The sequence below is a fragment of the Pseudophryne corroboree genome, assembly GCF_028390025.1.
Source record: "Pseudophryne corroboree isolate aPseCor3 chromosome 3 unlocalized genomic scaffold, aPseCor3.hap2 SUPER_3_unloc_34, whole genome shotgun sequence".
NCBI classification, from domain to species: Eukaryota; Metazoa; Chordata; class Amphibia; order Anura; family Myobatrachidae; genus Pseudophryne; species Pseudophryne corroboree.
Genome location: NW_026967524.1, coordinates 769037 through 788006, shown reverse-complemented (window position 1 = coordinate 788006; position 18970 = coordinate 769037). Strand labels below are relative to the sequence as shown.

The following is an 18970-nucleotide window of genomic DNA, read 5'->3' as shown; positions in this document are numbered from 1 at the left end:
AGTGTGGGGAGGAGACTGGTCAGATCTCTGGGCTGGTAACACACAGTGACATTATGTGAGGGGGAGAGCAGGAGTATAATAGGAGCTGATGGCTCCTGATGTATGAGATACACCGGAGAGTGTGGAGAGGAGACTGGTCAGATCTCTGGGCTGGTAACACACAGTGACAAGATGTGAGGGGGAGAGCAGGAGTATAATAGGGGCTGATGGCTCCTGATGTTTGAGATACACCAGAGAGTGTGGGGAGGAAACTGGTCAAATCTCTGGGCTGGTAACACACAGTGACATGATGTGAGGGGGGAGAGCAGGACTATAATAGAGGCTGATGGCTCCTGATGTATGAGATACACCAGAGATTGTGGGGAGGAGACTGGTCAGATCTCTGGGCTGGTAACACACAGTGACATGATGTGAAGGGGAGTGCAGGAGTATAGTAGGGACTGATGGTTCCTGAAGTATGAGATACACCAGAGAGTGTGGGGAGGAGACTGGTCAGATCTCTGGGCTGGTAACACACAGTGACATGATGTGAGGGGGAGAGCAGGACTATAATAGAGGCTGATGGCTCCTGATGTATGAGATACACCAGAGATTGTGGGGAGGAGACTGGTCAGATCTCTGGGCTGGTAACACACAGTGACATGATGTGAGGGGGAGAGCAGGAGTATAGTAGGGACTGATTGTTCCTGAAGTATGAGATACACCAGAGAGTGTGGGGAGGAGACTGGTCAGATCTCTGGTCTTGTAACACACGGTGACATTATGTGATGTGGAGAGCAGGAGTATAATAGGGGCTGATGGCTCCTGATGTATGAGATACACCAGAGAGTGTGGGGAGGAGACTGTTCAGATATCTGGGCTGGTAACACACAGTGACATGATGTTAGGGGGAGAACAGTAGAATAATAGGGGCTGATGGCTCCTGATGTATGAGATACACCAGAGAGTGTGGGGAGGAGACTGGTCAGATCTCTGGGCTGGTAACACACAGTGACATGATGTGAGTGGAGAGCAGGAGTATAATAGGGGCTGATGGCTCCTGATGTATGAGATACACCAGAGAGTGTGGGAAGGAGACTGGTCAGATCTCAGGGCTGGTAACACACAGTGACATGATGTGAGGGGGAGAGCAGGAGTACAATGGGGGCTGATGGCTCCTGACTCCCTCACTGGAAAAATAAATATAGGAAGGTGTAGTATAAGAGATTGCTGTAGTGACTGAGCAAGGAGAATATGTGACTCTTTTATGTAATAAGTGTTTATTACTCACCTGTGCTGATATCTGTAGGGATCTCCTCCTCCTTACACTGCTGATCACCCCTCACATACGTCTCTTCTTCTCCCTCTATATCTTCTGTCTTTATATCAGTCACATACGTCTCTTCTTCTCCCTCTATATCTTCTGCCTTTATATCGGTCACATACATCTCTTCTTCTCCCTCTATATCTTCTGCCTTTATATCAATCACATATGTCTCTTCTTCTCCCTCTGTATCTTCTGCCTTCATATCAGTCACATACGTCTCTCCTTCTCCCTCTATATCTTCTGCCTTTATATCAGTCACATACGTCTCTTCTTCTCCCTCTATATCTTCTGCCTTTATAACAGTCACATACGTCTCTTCTCCCACTATATCTTCTGTTTAAATATTAGACAGACGTTCTACCTAAAAAACAAACAAACACTATAATGACATTTGCACACAGTCAGATTAAACTGAGGTGAAACAGTATAATATCAGTGTATAATACACACAGCTTCTCTACAGATCATATAGTGACAGTCACTTTGGTATATGGGTGAGACCCTAAATCCCACCTACCTGATCCTCCTGTGGGATCCTGTGATTCTCCTCTGTATAATCCTGGGAATACAGAGGACGGGGACATCTCTCTGGGGTTTCTCTGTTACTGGGCCCATCTGTAGGAGACACACAGTGACTGAGTACAGTGTATATATGTGATTATCAGATGATGTGTGTATATAGGGGCCCCCATACCTGCTCTACCCTGTACAATACATGACAGTCTCCTCTTACCCAGTGTTGTGAGGAGCCGGTGATTCTCCATCATCATGTCCTTGTACAGACCTCTGTGTTTCTCTATATACTCCCTCTCCTGCATGGAGACATAGACAGTGACATCCTGACATCTTATAGGAACCTGACACACACAGTGATACAGTCATCACCCAGAAACATCCCCTGGTGTTACTGTATAATGTCCCATTCCCAGCAGTCACCTCTCCAGTCATCACCCAGACACATCCCCTGGTGTTACTGTATAATGTCCCATTCCCAGCAGCTACCTCCCCAGTCATCGCCAAGACACGTCCCCCAGTGTTACTGTATAATGCCCCATTCCCAGGAGTCGCCTCTCCAGTCATCACCCAGACACGACCACTGGTGTTACAGTATAATGCCCCATTCCCAGGAGTCACCTCTCTAGTCAGCAGCTGATTGATCTTGTTGGCGAGTTCCAGGATCTTCTGGTCATTGTGTCTCTTATGTATCAGTGAGTGAGGTGGAGGCACCGTGATAGGGCTCTAGGTCCTGCTTAGTCCACCTGCAACATGAGGATGGTTGCTGGGGGTCTCACGCTTACCGGATGTCTTCACTATGGTGTAATCCTGCTAAATGGGGGTGACATCAATATCACTGTAAATACTCCCAGATCTCCTCACCTCCCCAGTCATGTCCCTGTATTATTACTATAGATAAAAGTGATGTCACTATGACACTCCCAGACCCCTTCATTGCCACGGTCATGTCCCTGTATTATTACTATAGATGTAATTAATGTCACTGTGACATTCCCAGATACCCTCACCTTCCCAGTTATGTCCTTGTATTATTATTATTATAAATATAAGTGATGTCACTGTGACATTACCACAGCCCCTCACCTCACCAGTCATGTCCCTGTATTATTACTATAGATATAAGTGATGCTTCCAGATCACCTCATCTCCCTATTCATGTCCCTGTATTATCACTATAGATATAAGTGATGTCACTGTGATGCTCCCAGATCCCCCTCACCTCCCCAGTCATGTCCCTGTATTATTACTGTAATTATACGTGATGTAAATGTGACGTTCCCAGATCCCCCTCACCTTCCAGTCATGTCCCTGTATTATTACTATAGATATAAGTGATGTCATTGTGACATTCTCAGATGCCCTCACCTTCCCAGTCATGTCACTGTATTATTACTATAAATATAAGTGATGCTACCAGATACCCTTACCTCCCCAGTCATGTTCCTGTATTATCACTAGATATAAGTGATGGCACTGGTATACTCCCAGATCCCTCACCTCACCAGTTATGTCCCTGTATTATTACTATAGATATGTAATGTCACTGTATCACTAGCAGATCCCCTCACCACCCCAGCTATGTCCCTGTATTGTTACTATAGCTGTAAGTGATGTCAAAGTGATGTTCCCAGATCCTCTCACCTCCCAGTCATGTCCCTGTACTACTAGTATAGATATAAGTGAAATCACTGTGACATCACCACCACTCCCAATGTATAATAATAATAATAATAATAATAATACCACCAGGAAACCACAAGCTGCTGTCCCTGTATAATAATAACCATACACAAAAACCTGCTCCCCCCGTATTATACTAATAACAACAGGACACCCCATTCTGCTCTTCCTTTATAGTAATAATAAAATGACACCACAGGTTGCTCCCTTTGCAAAAAAATAATAATAATAGGACACAGGCTGATCCTCCTGTATAATAATAATAATAATAATAATAATAAAAAGGATTTTAATACCTACCGGTAAATCCTTTTCTCCTAGTCCGTAGAGGATGCTGGGGATTCCAAAAGGACCATGGGGTATAGACGGGATCCGCAGGAGACATGGGCACACTATAAGACTTTGAATGGGTGTGAACTGGCTCCTCCCTCTATGCCCCTCCCCCAGTCCTCAGTTATAGGAACTGTGCCCAGGGAGACGGACATTTGGAGGAAAAGTATTTTTGTTACACTAAGGGTGAGATACATACCAGCTCACACCACAAACATACCGTACAACTGGATTACCAGGAATACCAGATACAGTATGAATGAAAAACAGCAACAAGCTGAACATAACGGATGAACAATCTACGTGTAACCGAAAACAATACAACTGCAAGTAACAGTCCGCACTGGGATGGGCGCCCAGCATCCTCTACGGACTAGGAGAAAAGGATTTACCGGTAGGTATTAAAATCCTATTTTCTTTTACGTCCTAGAGGATGATGGGGACTCCAAAAGGACCATGGGGTCTATACCAAAGCTCCAGACCGGGCGGGAGAGTGCGGACGACTCTGCAGCACCGACTGAGCAAACATGAGGTCCTCATCAGCTAGGGTATCAAACTTGTAGAACTTAGCAAAAGTGTTTGAACCCGACCACGTAGCTGCTCGGCAAAGTTGAAGTGCCGAGACCCCTCGGGCAGCCGCCCAAGATGAGCCCACCTTCCTGGTAGAATGGGCCTTTACTGACTTCGGCAATGGCAATCTGGCCGTAGAATGAGCGTGCTTGGAAGCAGGATTTCCAATCTTGTTGGAAGCGTACAGGACAAACAGAGCATCCGTTTTCCTAACAAGAGCCGTTCTGGCAACATAAATTTTCAAAGCTCTCACGACATCGAGAGATTTTGGCACAGTCAGGGCATCCGTAGCCACAGGCACCACAACAGGTTGATTTATGTGAAATGAAGACACCACCTTTGGCAGAAATTGTTGACGAGTCCTCAATTTCGCTCTATCCACATGGAAAATCAAATATGGGCTCTTGTGAGACAAAGCCTCCAATTCCGACACCCGTCTGGCGGACGCTAAGGCCAAAAGCATGACCACTTTCCAAGTGAGATATTTCAACTCAACCTTCCGCAAAGGTTCAAACCAGTGAGACATAAGAAATTGTAACACCACGTCAAGATCCCACGGTGCCACAAACGGAGGATGGATATGCAGCACTCCCTTCATGAAGGTCTGAACTTCAGGAAGGGCGGACAATTCTTTTTGAAAGAAAATAGATAAAGCCGAAATCTGCACTTTGATGGAATCCAATTTTAGGACTGCCTCCACGCCTGCCTGAAAAAAATGGAGGAAACGACCCAGCTGAAACTCCTCCGTAGGAGCTTTCTTGGCTTCACACCACAACACAACACATATTTTCTCCAAATACGGTGATAATGCTTCACCGTGACCTCCCTTCTAGCCTTAAGAGTGGGGATGACTTCCCCGGGAATACCCCCTTTCGAGCTAGGATTTGCCGTTCAACCTCCACGCCGTCAAACGCAGCCGCGGTAAGTCTTGAAATACGCATGGTCCCTTTAGTAACAGGTCCTCTCTGAGAGGAAGCGGCTAAGGATCTTCTATGAGCAATTCCTGAAGATCCGGATACCAGGCCCTCTGTGGCCAATCTGGAACGACGAGTATTGCCGGAACCATTGTTCGTCTTATGTTCCTCAACATTTTTGGAATGAGAGGAAGTGGAGGGAACACATATACCGACTGAAACACCCACAGAGTCACTGCACTGGGGGTCCCTCGACCTGGAACAATACCTCAGAAGCTTCTTGTTAAGGCGAGACTCCATCATGTCTATTTGAGGAATTCCCCAACGACTTGTCACTTCTGGAAATACCTCTTGATGAAGAGCCCCCTCTCCTGGATGGAGATCGTGTCTGCTGAGGAAGTCTGCTTCCCAGTTGTCCACGCCCAGTAGGAAAACTGCTGACAGAGCGCTCACGTGTTTTTCTGCCCAGCGGAGAACTCTTGTGGCCTCTGCCATCGCCGCTCTGCTCTTTGTTCCGCCCTGGCGGTTTACGTACTCCACCGCTGTTACGTTGTCCGACTGGATCAGGACAGGTAGACCTTGAAGAAGGTGTTCCGCTTGCAGAAGGCATTGTAAATGGCTCTTAACTCCAGAACGTTTATGTGGAGACAAGTTTCCTGGCTTGACCATATTCCCTGCTGTGACTGCTCCCCAGCCTCGGAGACTTGTATCCGTGGTCAGCAGGACCCAATCCTGGATCCCGAACCTGCATCCCTCTAGAAGGTGAGAACTTTGCAGCCAGCACAGGAGAGAAATTCTGGTCCTGGAAGATAGACTTATTTTCCGGTGCATGTGCAGGTGAGACCCGGACCATTTGTCCAGCAGATCCCACTGAATAAAACCTGCCAAATAGAATGGCTTCGTAAGCCGCAACCATCTTCCCTAGCACTCGATTGCATTGATGAATCGACACTCTTGCCAGTTTCAGAATCTCCTTGACCATGCATTGGATTTCCAGAGCTTTTTCCGGCGGAAGAAACACTCTTTGCAGTTCCGTGTCCAGGATAATGCCCAAGAAAGGCAGCCGATTTGTCAGAATCAACTTAGACTTTGGCAAATTCTGAATCCAACCATGGTCTTACAGAACAGTCAGGGACAGTTCCACATTTCTTAGCAACTGCTCCTTCGAGCTCGCCTTTATCAGGAGATTGTCAAAGTACGGGATAGTTGTGACACCCTGCTAGCGTAAAAGTACCATAATTTCCGCCATCACCTTGGTAAAGACCTTCGGGGCCGTGGAAAGCCCAAACGGCAACGTCTGAAATTGGTAATGACAATCCTGCACCGCAAATCTCAGGAAAGCTTGATGTGGTGGATATATCGGGACGGTGTAAGTAGGCATCTTTTATGTCGACTGACGCCATAAAATCCCCCCTTTCTAGACTGGAGATCACTGCTCGAAGAGACTCCATCTTGAACTTGAAAGTTTTTAAATACAGATTGTGGGATTTTAAGTTCAGGATCGGTCTGCCCGAGCCGTCCAGCTTTGGTACAACAAAGAGGCTCGAATAAAACCCTTCTCCCCATTGGGACGGGGGTACCGGGACAATTACTCTGTTGACATAGCTTTTGTATTGCAGCACTCACTACTTCCCTTTCTGGGATAGAAACTGGCAAGGCTGACTTGAAAAATCTGTGGTGGGCACCTCCTGAAACTCCAGTTTGTACCCTTGGGAAACTATGTCTAAGACACAAGGATCTAGGCCCGAGTGACACCAGACCCGACTGAAGAGTCGGAGATGCGCCCCTACCGGCACGGACTCCCATAGGGAAGCCCCAGCGTCATGCGGTGGACTTGGCAGAGGCCGGGGAAGACTTTTGGTCCTGGGAGCCTGACACAGCAGGGGACCTTTTTCCCCTTCCTCTGCGCTTTGAAGCAAGGAAGGACTAGCCTCTTCCTTTTTTGTATTTATTAGGCCGAAAGGACCGCATCTGATAATGGGGTGCCTTTTTCTGTTGTGCTGGAACATAAGGAAGAAAAGATGACTTACCCGCTGTAGCGGTAGACACCAGGTCAGCGAGGCTGTCACCAAAACAAGACACTACCTTTATAAGGGAGAGCTTCCATAGCTTTCTTGGAGTCGGCATCAGCATTCCATTGATGAATCCACAGCGCTCTTCTGGCCGAGACCGCCATGGCATTGGCCCTTGATCCTAAGAGGCCAATATCCCTCGTTGCATCCTTTAGGTAAGCTGCAGCGTCCCAGATATAACCGAGAGTCAAAAGAATGTTATCCCTATCCAGGTTATCCATGTCAGATGCCAAATTATCAGCCCATTTAGTAATAGCACTACTCACCCAAGCCGACACCACGGCAGGTCTGAGGAGCGCACCCGTAGTGACATAAATGGCTTTTAATGTCGTTTCCTACTTAGGATCCGCAGGATCCTTGAGGGCAGCAGTGTCGGGAGACGGAAGTGCCACCTTCTTGGACAGCCGGGATAGAGCCTTTTCCACATTGGGAGATGACTCCCACTTTTCCCTGTAGTCAGAGGGGAAAGGATATGCCATAAAAATTCTCTTAGGAATCTGCCACCTTTTGTCAGGCGATTCCCAAGCCTTTTCACAAAGAGCGTTCAGTTCATGAGAGGGGGGAAATGTCACCTCAGGTTTCTTTCCCTTATACAAACAAACCCTTGTATCTGGAACAGGAAGTTCCTCAGAAATATGGAAAACATCTTTAATAGCCACAATCATGTACTGAATACTCTTAACCAATTTTGGATGTAAACTGGCCTCACTATAGTCGACACTGGAGCCAGTGTCTGTGTCGCTATCCGTATCAGCTATTTGGGTAAATGACCGCTTTTGTGACCTTGAGGGGCCTGTACCTGGAATAAGTCGTCCTCCATGGATTTTCTCCACGTTTGTGTCTGAGAATCAGATTTATCCAGCCTCTTAGACAATAACACCACATTTGCATTCAATGCACTCAACATATTCACCCAATCAGCAGTCGGCAGTGCCGACAGAGTCACTCCCACATCCTTCTCTGCGCCCCCAGTAACTACCTCCGGGGAGGAGCACTCAGTCTCAGACATGTCGACACACTGTACCGACACACTCACACTCACACTGGCTATAGGGGACAGACCCACAGGGAAGCCTATCAGAGAGAACACACAGGGAGTATACCAGCTCACACCCCAAATAATATATGATGTCTGCGCTGTTTAAATAGCACCAAATTACTGTGCCACCCCCCCAATAACATGCTGCCCAGGACGCCCCCCCTCCCCTGCGCCCTGTGAGTGCCGCTGGAAGTATGTGTGGGAGCATGGCGCGCAGCGCGACCGCTGCACTGTACCTCATTACCGAAGTCTTCTGCCGTCATTGAAGTCTTCTTTCTTCTGTATACTCACCCGGCTTCTTTCTCCTGGCTTCTGTGAGGAGGGTGACGGCGCGGCTCCGGGAACAAGCAGCTAGGCGCACCAAGTCATCGAACCCTCTGGAGCTAATGGTGTCCAGTAGCCTAAGAAGCAGAGCCTTTAACTGAGAAGAAGTAGGTCTGCTTCTCTCCCATCAGTCCCATCAAGCAGGGAGCCTGTAGCCAGCACATCTCCCTGAAAATAAAAAACCTAACATAAAGTCTTTTAGAGAAACTCAGTAGAGCTCCCCTAGTGTGTGTCCCATCACTCCTGGGCACAAAGTCTAACTGAGGTCTGGAGGAGGGGCATAAAGGGAGGAGCCAGTTCACACACATTCAAAGTCTTATAGTGTGCCCATGTCTTCTGCGGATCCCGTCTATACCCCATGGTCCTTTTGGAGTCCCCAGCATCCTCTAGGATGTAAGAGAAATAATAATAATAATAATAATAACTACAACAGGACACTACAGGCTGCTCCCCCTGTAGAGTGGGATGCCACAGGCTGCTCCTCCAGTCTATTATCACAACACAGGCCACTCCCCCTGTATACTATGACAGCACAGGATGCTAACCCTCTATATTATGACAACACAGGCCACTCCCCCTGTATACTATGACAGCACAGGATGCTACCCCTGTATACTATGACAACACAGGATGCTGCCCCTGTATACTATGACAACACAGGCCACTCCCCCTGTATACTATGACAGCAAAGGAAGCTACCCCTGTATATTATGACAACACAGGCCACTCCCACTGTATACTATGACAGCACAGGATGCTACCCCTGTATATTATGACAGCACAGGATGCTACCCCTGTATATTATGACAACACAGGATGCTACCCCTGCATATTATGACAACACAGGCCGCTCCCCCTGTATACTATGACAGCACAGGACGCTACCCCTGTATACTATGACAACACATGCCGCTCCCCCTGTATACTATGACAGCACAGGACGCTACCCCTGTATACTATGACAACACATGCCGCTCCCCCTGTATACTATGACAGCACAGGCCACTCCCCCTGTATACTATGACAGCACAGGCCACTCCCCCTGTATACTATGACAGCACAGGATTCTACCCTTGTATATTATGACAACACATGCCGCTCCCCCTGTATACTATGACAGCACAGGACGCTACCCCTGTAGATTATGACAACACAGACTGCTCCCCCTGTACAGCAAAATGCCACAGGACACAACACCTGTATTGTCCCGTGTATAGAATTACGGCAACGTGGGCTCTGCGCCACCTGTATTACGGTAACGGCGGGCTCAGCGCCACCTGTATTATGAAAACGGCGGGGTCTGCGCCACCTGTATTACGGTAACGGAGGGCTCTGCGCCATCTGTATTACGGTAACGGCGGGCTCTGCGCCACCTGTATTACGGTAACGGCTGGGTCTTGCGCCACCTGTATTACGGTAATGGCGGGGTCTGCGCCACCTGTATTACGGTAACGGCGGGGTCTGCGCCACCTGTATTACGGTAACGGCGTGGTCTGCACCACCTGTATTACGGTAACTGCGGGGTCTGCGCCACCTGTATTACGGTAACGGCGGGGTCTGCGCCACCTGTATTACGTTAACGGCGGGCTCTGCACCATCTGTATTACGGTAACGGCGGGCTCTGCTCCACCTGTATTACGGTAACGGCGGGGGCTTGCGCCACCTGTATTACGGTAACGGCGGGATCTGCACCACCTGTATTACGTTAACGGCGGGGTCTGCGCCACCTGTATTACGGTAACGGCTGGCTCTGCGCCACCTGTATTATGAAAACGGCGGGGTCTGCTCCACCTGTATTACGGTAATGGAGGGCTCTGCGCCATCTGTATTACGGTAACGGCGGGCTCTACGCCACCTGTATTACGGTAACGGCTGGGTCTTGCGCCACCTGTATTACGGTAACGGCGGGCTCTGCGCCATCTGTATTACGGTAACGGCGTGGTCTGCACCACCTGTATTACGGTAACGGCGGGGTCTGCGCCACCTGTATTACGGTAACGGCGGGGTCTGCGCCACCTGTATTACGGTAACGGCGGGGTCTGCGCCATCTGTATTACGGTAACGGCGGGCTCTGCTCCACCTGTATTACGGTAACGGCGGGGGCTTGCGCCACCTGTATTACGGTAACGGCGGGGTCTGCACCACCTGTATTACGGTAACGGCGGGGTCTGCGCCACCTGTATTACGGTAACGGCTGGCTCTGCGCCACCTGTATTATGAAAACGGCGGGGTCTGCTCCACCTGTATTACGGTAATGGAGGGCTCTGCGCCATCTGTATTACGGTAACGGCGGGCTCTACGCCACCTGTATTACGGTAACGGCTGGGTCTTGCGCCACCTGTATTACGGTAACGGCGGGCTCTGCGCCATCTGTATTACGGTAACGGCGGGCTCTGCTCCACCTGTATTACGGTAACGGCGGGGTCTTGTGCCACCTGTATTACGGTAACGGCGGGGTCTGCGCCACCTGTATTACGGTAACGGCTGGCTCTGCGCCACCTGTATTATGAAAACGGCGGGGTCTGCTCCACCTGTATTACGGTAACGGAGGGCTCTGCGCCATCTGTATTACGGTAACGGCGGGCTCTGCGCCACCTGTATTACGGTAACAGCGGGGTCTGCGCCACCTGTATTACGGTAACGGCGTGGTCTGCGCCACCTGTAGTACGGTAACGGCGGGGTCTGTGCCACCTGTATTACGGTAACAGCGGGGTCTGCGCCACCTGTATTACGGTAACGGCGTGGTCTGCGCCACCTGTAGTACGGTAACGGCGGGGTCTGCGCCACCTGTATTACGGTAACGGCGGGGTCTGCGCCACCTGTATTACAGTAACGGCGGGCTCTGCTCCACCTGTATTACGGTAACGGCGGGGTCTGCGCCACCTGTATTACGGTAACGGCGGGCTCTGCTCCACCTGTATTACGGTAACGGCGGGCTCTGCTCCACCTGTATTACGGTAACGGCGGGCTCTGCTCCACCTGTATTACGGTAACGTCGGGCTCTGCGCCACCTGTATTACGGTAACGGCGGGGTCTGCGCCACCTGTATTACGGTAACGGCGTGGTCTGCACCACCTGTATTACGGTAACGGCGGGGTCTGCGCCACCTGTATTACGGTAACGGCGGGGTCTGCGCCACCTGTATTACGTTAACGGCGGGATCTGCACCATCTGTATTACGGTAACGGCGGGCTCTGCTCCACCTGTATTACGGTAACGGCGGGGGCTTGCGCCACCTGTATTACGGTAACGGCGGGATCTGCACCACCTGTATTACGTTAACGGCGGGGTCTGCGCCACCTGTATTACGGTAACGGCTGGCTCTGCGCCACCTGTATTATGAAAACGGCGGGGTCTGCTCCACCTGTATTACGGTAATGGAGGGCTCTGCGCCATCTGTATTACGGTAACGGCGGGCTCTACGCCACCTGTATTACGGTAACGGCTGGGTCTTGCGCCACCTGTATTACGGTAACGGCGGGCTCTGCGCCATCTGTATTACGGTAACGGCGTGGTCTGCACCACCTGTATTACGGTAACGGCGGGGTCTGCGCCACCTGTATTACGGTAACGGCGGGGTCTGCGCCACCTGTATTACGGTAACGGCGGGGTCTGCGCCATCTGTATTACGGTAACGGCGGGCTCTGCTCCACCTGTATTACGGTAACGGCGGGGGCTTGCGCCACCTGTATTACGGTAACGGCGGGGTCTGCACCACCTGTATTACGGTAACGGCGGGGTCTGCGCCACCTGTATTACGGTAACGGCTGGCTCTGCGCCACCTGTATTATGAAAACGGCGGGGTCTGCTCCACCTGTATTACGGTAATGGAGGGCTCTGCGCCATCTGTATTACGGTAACGGCGGGCTCTACGCCACCTGTATTACGGTAACGGCTGGGTCTTGCGCCACCTGTATTACGGTAACGGCGGGCTCTGCGCCATCTGTATTACGGTAACGGCGGGCTCTGCTCCACCTGTATTACGGTAACGGCGGGGTCTTGTGCCACCTGTATTACGGTAACGGCGGGGTCTGCGCCACCTGTATTACGGTAACGGCTGGCTCTGCGCCACCTGTATTATGAAAACGGCGGGGTCTGCTCCACCTGTATTACGGTAACGGAGGGCTCTGCGCCATCTGTATTACGGTAACGGCGGGCTCTGCGCCACCTGTATTACGGTAACAGCGGGGTCTGCGCCACCTGTATTACGGTAACGGCGTGGTCTGCGCCACCTGTAGTACGGTAACGGCGGGGTCTGCGCCACCTGTATTACGGTAACAGCGGGGTCTGCGCCACCTGTATTACGGTAACGGCGTGGTCTGCGCCACCTGTAGTACGGTAACGGCGGGGTCTGCGCCACCTGTATTACGGTAACGGCGGGGTCTGCGCCACCTGTATTACGGTAACGGCGGGCTCTGCTCCACCTGTATTACGGTAACGGCGGGGTCTGCGCCACCTGTATTACGGTAACGGCGGGCTCTGCTCCACCTGTATTACGGTAACGGCGGGCTCTGCTCCACCTGTATTACGGTAACGGCGGGCTCTGCTCCACCTGTATTACGGTAACGTCGGGCTCTGCTCCACCTGTATTACGGTAACGTCGGGGTCTGCGCCACCTGTATTACGGTAACGGCGTGGTCTGCGCCACCTGTAGTACGGTAACGGCGGGGTCTGCGCCACCTGTATTACGGTAACGGCGGGGTCTGCGCCACCTGTATTACGGTAACAGTGGGGTCTGCGCCACCTGTATTACGGTAACGGCGTGGTCTGCGCCACCTGTAGTACGGTAACGGCGGGGTCTGCGCCACCTGTATTACGGTAACGGCGGGGTCTGCGCCACCTGTATTACGGTAACGGCGGGCTCTGCTCCACCTGTATTACGGTAACGGCGGGGTCTGCGCCACCTGTATTACGGTAACGGCGGGCTCTGCTCCACCTGTATTACGGTAACGGCGGGCTCTGCTCCACCTGTATTACGGTAACGGCGGGCTCTGCTCCACCTGTATTACGGTAACGGCGGGCTCTGCTCCACCTGTATTACGGTAACGTCGGGGTCTGCGCCACCTGTATTCCGGTAACGGCGGGGTCTGCGCCATCTGTATTACGGTAACGGCGGGCTCTGCTCCACCTGTATTACGGTAACGGCAGGGTCTGCGCCACCTGTTTTACGGTAATGGCGGGGTCTGCGCCACCTGTATTATGGTAACGGCGGGGTCTGCGCCACCTGTATTACAGTAATAGGACACTAGAGTGTCAGCCACCTGTACAGGGATAATGCAGCACCAGAGGCTGCTCCAGCTGCACTATAACAAGGCACCAGAGGCTGCTCCCCCTGTAGTACAGAACCTGACACCAGAGCTGCTCAGCCTATAGAATAATAATAATAATATCATTACCTGCTGCCAGACACAGCAATGGCTGCTCTCTGCTCCTGCTGCCTTGTGGGAATGATAGAAGGAAGGCGGAGCTCAGACCAGGGGGAAATGGCCGCCGCTCCTGACGTCACTACACGGTCAGGGAACCTATTGCTTCTGCCAGACTGGTCTACAAGAAAATGGCCGCCGGCCTCCTGCACTGAGGACATATATGGCAATAGTATTTACAGAGGGCGGGGCTGTTGGCAGGGTGAAGGAGGGGAGGGGCCAGTAACCAGTAAGCAGCCTTTGCCAATCATGCCCTACTTCCTGTCTGTGCGTTCCACCTTATTTCCGGACTGTGCGTTCCACATACAGGAAGTGAGTTTTCATCGACTGCTGCAGCCTCCCAGTGTCCGTGGAGATCAGGTAATGACGTCTTACTATACAGGGGGAGCAGCCTGTGGTGTCCTGATATTATTATTATTATTATACAGGGTGAGCAGCCTTTGGTGTACTGTTATTATTACTATACAGGGGGAGCAGCCTGTGGTGTCCTGTTATTATTATTAGACAGGGGGAGCAGCCTGTGGTGTCGTTATTATTATTATACAGGGGGAGCAGCCTGTGGTGTCTCATTTTTAAAACTATACAGGGGGAGCAGCCTGTGGTGTCCTGTTATTAATACTATACAAGGGGAGCAGCCTATGTTGTCCTGTTGTTACATACAGGGGGAGCAGCCTATGGTGTCCAGTTATTATTATACAGAGGGAGCGGCCTGTGGTGTCCTGTTAATATTATTATTATTATTATTATTATACAGGGGGAGCGGCCTGTGGTGTCCAGTAATTATTATTATTATTATTATAATACAGGTTGAGCGGTCTGTGGTGTCCTGTTATTATTATTATTACTATTATACAGGGGGACCGGCCTGTGGTGTCCTGTAATTATTATTATTGTTTTTATTATTATTATTATTATACAGGTGGAGCAGCTTGTGGTGTCCTGGTATTATTATTATTATACATTGGGAGTGGTGGTGATGTCCTACAATACTGGAGGAATGGTCTGAGGTGTCCTGCTTTTAAAGACATCTGTTATTATTTTTATACTGGGGTGCAGCCTTTTGTGTCTTTATTATTATTATTTTTATTATTATTGTTATTATTATAAATGTTATTATATGTAATTGTTGGGATTGAATATATTGCTCAGTATGAAGCATATGTATATCACACACCTGGGAGTGTCACTGTGACATCACTTATATCTATAGTAATAAAACAGGGACATGACTGGGGAGGTGAGGGGATCTGAGAGCGTCACAGTGGCATCACTTATATCTCTAGTAATAATTCAGGGACATGACTGGTGAGGTGAGGGGAACTGGGAGTGTCACAGTGAGATCACTTATATATATATAGTAATAATACAGGGACATGACTGGGGAGGTGATGGGATCTGGGAATGTCACAGTGACATCACATATCTATAGTAATAATACAGTGATATGACTGGGGAGGTGAGGGGAGCTGGGAGTGTCACAGTGACATGACATATCTATAGTAATATTACACGGACATGACTGGGGAGGTGAGGGGATCTGGGAGTGTCACCGTGACATCACATATCTATTGTAATGTAACCCCTCTTTTTCCTGGGGGTACAGTGTATATGTGCAATGTGCCTCCACCCAAGCTATTTAGAGCCCAATACTCTAATCGCTTAAGAAATACCCTACCCCTGTAGTGGTCGGTATGTGATGTAACCAGATAGGACTATGCACATTTACCTATCGTACCTTTCCTTTGTGATTTCAGGCTCTTCCACAGATACGGAGACAGTTCCACCGGTAAATATACTAGTTTTAAAATGCAAGAAGTTATAGGCCACCTTATACAGTTATATCATATAATACTCAAACCATGAACCGTTCTACTAATACCCCACCTATACATAATAATCTACCCCACCTATACATAATAATATACCCCACCTATACATAATAATATACCCCACCTATACATAATAATATACCCCACCTATACATAAGGTAATGCATACAATACATAAAATATGATTCCACAAGAAAGTTGTGGGGCTGCGTTTGAAAAACCACCCGGGTTCTCTTACTATAATCGTGCACGGTTGGGGCCCTTTCGTGTCTGTGTATAAGAAGTACTCTGGGTTATATGGGTATCCACTTGGAGCAATTGTCCTCACGATTGTTGAGCAATCCCTACTTTACGGCAATGAACAGCATGGTTTCCATGGAAGATCTAAATGTAGCGCTCCTAGACAACCTGAAACAGGAAGGTAGTACGTGGAGCTCTCCACCCTGGAATCACGGACACCCGTGATCTACTCGTTACATATAGTGGGGTGATGATCTGTGTTACCTGTCCCAGTATAAGCATAGCCCCACTGTAGATCCGTGGGGGTGGCTCCAGAACATACAGAAGTCCCGGTTATTGGCACCTGTCTCTGATAGGCGAGGGGAGCTTAGTCTCCCTAGTGTACCATTTCCAAGTTTAGGTGACACTGCACCCTCTCCGAGCTGCTTTCATCATTATACACCACCGCACTCTATGACTGCTACCCGGCTGGTCATTATGTAATGGATATGGAGTCTCTAGAGGTGCTATTTGTACTCCTCAGATCCACCGATGCTGCTGGTCCCTGTGTTACTGTGCTGGGGGCTGGTACTTTAATAGTTAAAGGCTGATAGGGGAATATGCAGATTAGCAGGATTTATATGGGGGTATCCTGCACTTACAATGATAGTGTGCCCGGTCTGGACCTCCCCCCGACTCCGCCTCCTCCAACAACCGGGCTCTCCCTGCGGGTTGGATGGGATGAGGGACACAGCTCTGCCTCGGGGATAAACTGTCTGCTACTGCTGGACTCCTGGTAGCTGCTGCCCGCACTGCGGTCTCCTCCCATGTACTAGCCTGCCCCACCAGTGCTCTACCTCCCAGCACTTTCCGTGACATCCAGCCACCGGGTCGTCCCTACTCGGCGTCCATCAGGGGAAATTAACACAGCGCTTCTCACCCGCAGCGGAAAACATCCAATTCCTTTCCCCCACAGGGGCTCTCTCACTCGCAGGGAACCGCCTTCCTGTAAGCTCCCTTGTCTCAGCCGCCAGCCTTTTTCTCTCCCCAAAGTCAGCCCACCAACAAAACCGCCACTACACGCGCCCAGCCACCTCTCTCAGCACACGGGACCTCTGGAAGCTTCTCCATGATCTCCCCCGCGCACTGCGCGCTAACCAGAGTCCCCTCACCTTCAGCAGGCACAGAATAATAACATGCATAAACACTATACATTATTGGATCACTAGAAAGATCCAAGTTATTATCACATATATGGTATACATCGGTTGGCACCATCTCTATTACCTTATAGATCTACACATTCATTAATTGATTTGCCCCCTCATAGTGTCCCAAGGCCTTCAGATCACTAAAGTACTACAGTAATAATACAGGGACATGACTGGGGAAGTGAGGGGATCTGGGAGCGTCACAATAATGTCACTTCTATTTATAGTAATAATACAGGGACATGACTGGAGAGGTGAGGGGACCGGGAGTGTCACAGTGACATCACTTATATCTATAGTAATAATACAGGGACATGACTGGGGAGGTGAGGAGATCTGGGAGCGTCACAATAACATCACTTATATCTATAGTAATAATACAGGGACATGACTGGGGTCTGAGGAGACTTGGGAGTACAGTAGCACCGGGGGATGTGTCTGGGTGAGGACTGGAGAGGTGACTGCTGGGAATGGGACATTATACAGTAACACCAGGGGATGTGTCTGGGTGATGACTGGAGAGGTGACTGCTGGGAATTGGACATTATACAGTTACACCAGGAGACGTGTCTGGGTGATGACTGTATCACTGTGTGTGTCTGGTGTCTATAAGGTGTCAGGATGTCACTGTCTATGTCTTCATGCAGGAGGGGGAGTATATAGAGGAGCACAGGGGTCTGTACAAGGACGTGATGATGGAGAATCACCGGCCCCTCACATCACTGGGTAAGAGGAAACTGTCATGTATTGTACAGGGGAGAGCAGGTATGGGGGCCCCCTATATACACACATCATCTGATAATCACATATATACACTGTACTCAATCACTGTGTGTCTCCTACAGATGGACCCAGTAACAGAGATACCCCAGAGAGATGTCCCCGTCCTCTGTATTCCCAGGATTGTACAGAGGAGAATCACAGGATCCCACAGGAGGATCAGGTAGGTGGGATTTAGGGTATCATCCAATACACCAAAGTGACGGTCACTATATGATGTTCAGAGAAGCTGTGTGCGTATAGTACACTGATATTATACTATTTCTCCTCACTTTAATCAAACAGTATGCAAATGCCATTGTATTTTTTGGGTTATTTAGGTAGAACGTCTTTCTCGTATAAAGGCAGAAGATATAGAGGGAGAAGAAGAGACGTATGTGACTGATATAAAGGCAGAAGATATAGAGGGAGAAGAAGAGACGTATGTGACTGATATGAAGGCAGTAGATATAGAGGGAGAAGAAGAGACGTATGTGACTGATATGAATGCAGAAGATATAGAGGGAGAAGAAGAGACGTATGTGACTGATATAAAGGAAGAAGATATAGAGGGAGGAGAAGAGACGTATGTGACTGATATGAAGGCAGAAGATATAGAGGAAGAAAAAGAGACGTATGTGACTGATATGAATGCAAAAGATATAGAGGGAGAAGAAGAGACGTATGTGACTGATATAAAGGCAGAAGATACAGAGGGAGAAGAAGAGACGTATGTGACTGATATAAAGGCAGAAGATATAGAGGGAGAAGAAGAGAC

General features: G+C 49.6%; 1 protein-coding gene and 1 long non-coding RNA gene across 2 annotated transcripts in view; both read right to left on the bottom strand.

Annotated features, from left to right (window-relative positions):
- The window catches only part of LOC134984083 (zinc finger protein OZF-like), a 48621-nt gene that overhangs the window by 2186 nt on the left and 27465 nt on the right, over nucleotides 1-18970 (bottom strand). The window lies entirely within an intron of this gene.
- On the bottom strand, nucleotides 1494-2120 carry LOC134984085 (uncharacterized). The gene is made up of 3 exons (XR_010191710.1): nucleotides 2040-2120; nucleotides 1824-1921; nucleotides 1494-1667 (listed from the first exon to the last, which is right to left on the bottom strand). It is a non-coding gene; the product is annotated as an uncharacterized LOC134984085 (long non-coding RNA).